Source organism: Nicotiana tabacum, chromosome 24, assembly GCF_000715075.1.
Source record: "Nicotiana tabacum cultivar K326 chromosome 24, ASM71507v2, whole genome shotgun sequence".
NCBI lineage: Eukaryota > Viridiplantae > Streptophyta > Magnoliopsida > Solanales > Solanaceae > Nicotiana > Nicotiana tabacum.
In genome coordinates, this window is record NC_134103.1 from 36,076,788 (window position 1) to 36,079,880 (window position 3,093).

Consider the following 3,093-nt stretch of genomic DNA (forward strand, 5'->3'; position numbering starts at 1 on the left):
TCTTTCATATCAAAGACAAGATTAAATTTTTATCTAAAGAAAGATTATCTGAATTACTACTAGAGTTGATTGATGAATATGAGGATGTGAATAATAAAAATGAATAACTGTCAAAAGAATGTGTCATTTTAAAAGCTAAATGTAAAAATCTGGAACTTAGGGCTTGTGAAACTGAAAATGAAAATACTATATTAAAGAACCAGGTTTATGCACTTGATACAACTATCCTAGAACTTGGATCTGAAAATCTAAAATTGAAAATAGGAACAGATAAAAAGACAGTTGGTGACACACATCTCACTTTAGAAGAGAATGTAGACAAAATGAAAGATGAGTTGTATAAAAGGGATGAACAGGTAAGAGTCTTAGAGGAGGACCTAAACAAGGTTAAGCACGAGCTAGACAGAACTTGTTAATAGTACAGGTCCTCTGATGTACTTTCATGGCTACAAGAATATCATAGTAGCAACAAAACAAACTTGGCTTTAAGAACTCTGCACCTAAGTGGGATCCTGAAAGCAAGTACCTCACAATCCCTGAGAATAAAATTTGCACACACTGTGGTAATACTGGTCACTATAACAGTGATTGCACTGCAAAAGAAAAGGTAGATCAAAAGAACAAAAAAATTATTCTAGGGAAAAATAGGCTGCCAAGTTGGGCTAAAAAGAATTTGATTTATCTGTTTGCCTATAGAAAGGGTCCCAAACTAGGTTGGGTTCCTATGACTAACCCCTGATTTCCTTTTGCAGGTCTAAATGAAGGGGAGCAGCCAAATATGGTACATGGATAGTGGTTGCTCAAAGTACATGACAGGAAGTAAGAACCAGTTCCTTTCACTTGAAGACCTTAAAGGAGATAATATCTCCTTTGAAAATGAGAAGAAAGGTGAGATCATTGGGGTTGAAAAGATAGGTAAGTATGATTCTCACTCTATTGATAATGTCTACTTGATAGATGGACTGAAGTACAGTCTAATAAGTGTATCACAATTGTGTAATAGAGGTAACATGTCAACCTTCACCTCTACAAAATGCTTTGTGATAAATCTTACCACTAACAAGATAATTTCGCAAGGAAAAAGAGTGAATAACATATATGTGGTAGATTTGTCCACACTTTTAGATAAAAATCACTTGCTTAAGTGTGTTGGACAATGATCCCCTCCTTTGGTACAAGAGACTTGGACATGCAAGTCTAAGCCAACTCAACAAACTAGTCTCCAAGGACTTGGTGATAGGGCTGTATAACATTAAATTCAAGGAAGATAAAGTTTGTGAGGCTTGTGCAAGGGGGAAACATGTAAGATCCTCTTTTAAAAGTAAGAAAATGGTAAGTACTACCAGGACGATTGAACTGATCCATATGGATCTGTGTGGACCAATGAGAACAATGAGCATAGGTGGTAAGAGATATGTTATGGTGCTTGTTAATAATTACTCTAGATTTACTTGGACAATATTTTTAACATCTAAAGATGAAGCATTTGACATGTTCACTTCATTTGTTAGAAAAATTTATAAATAACTTAGTAATCAACTTGCGTCAATTAGGTCTGATCATGGTACTGAGTTTGAGAATGCTAAATTTTCTGAATTTTGTGATGATCATGGAATAGATCATAATTTTTATACTCCTAGAACTCCACAACAAAATGGAGTAGTTGAAAGAGAGAATATGACATTGGAGGAAATGGCTAGGACTGTGCTACTTGCTAGTAAATTGCCTCATAGCTTCTGAGCAAAATTTGTGAATACTGTATGCTACATCATAAATAGGTGTATGACTAGAACTCTTGTTGAGAAGACTCCCTATGAGTTACTTAGAGGGAGAAAGACAAATATATCCCACTTTAGGGCATTTGGATGCAAGTGTTTTGTGCACAATAATGAAAGAGACTCCCTAGGTAAGTTTGATCCCAGAAGTGATGAGGGAGTATTCTTGGGATATTCTTCACATAGTAAAGCTTATAAGATTTATAACAAAAGAACTATGTGTGTAGAAGAAAGTGTACATGTATTTTTGATGAAACTAACATTCTTTATGAGAGGCAGGAACCAGATGATGGAGAAATTAGGTAGGTAAGAAACTTAACTAAAGCAACAGTCCTGCATGAAGCTACACCAGAGGAAGGAACAAGTGATGGAACATGTCCTTCCACCTAGGGCAACCTAAGAGAGGGAATTGAATAGAGAGGAACTGATCCTCAAATCTCGAGGGAACCTGTCCATGAACTTGTTCCTCAGGCACAAAACATTGAAGGAACATCTAGAGAAAACCAGCTGGTTGTGATACCTTACAAGTATCAAAGTTCTCATCCCATTAGGAACATAATCACTGATCTAACCTCTGGAATCAAAAATAGATTTCTTTAAGGAACCTCTATGATTTTGATGCCTTTTTATCTCTTATTGAACCTAAAAGTGTTTCTGAGGCTTTGTAGGATGCAGACTATGTGAATGCAATGCAGGATGAACTCAACCAATTTGAGAGAAGTCAAGTTTGGCATCGTGTACCAAGACCCAAGGATGAAACAATGATTGACATTATGATGATGGAACAGTTACAAGGAACAGGCCAGATCGGTGGTTCAAGGATATAGTCAAGAGGAGGGCATAAACTATGATGAGACTTTTGTTCCAGTTGCAAGATTGGAAGCAATTAGACTCCTTATAGCCTTTATTGCTTACATGGAATTCACTCTCCATCAGATGGATGTCAAGAGTGCCTTCCTCAATAGATATCTAAAACAAAAAGTGTTTGTCAAGCAACCTCTTGGCTTTGAGAGCAAAGAACATCCTGATCATTTGTACAAGCTTGACAAGGCACTTTATAGGCTTAAGCAGGCTCCAAGAGTATGATATGAAAGATTGTCTCAATTTTTGCTTGAGCATGGCAAGAGAGGTAAAAATTGACAATATTTTGTTCTTAAAAGAAAAAGGTAAAGATCTCTTGATAGTTTAGATATATGTTGATGATATAATCTTTGGAGCAACTACAGATAGGTTAAGTAAAGAATTTGCTAAGCTAACGGGGAGTGAATTTGAAATGAGTATGATGTGTGAGCTTAATTTCTTTTTAGGGTTACAAATT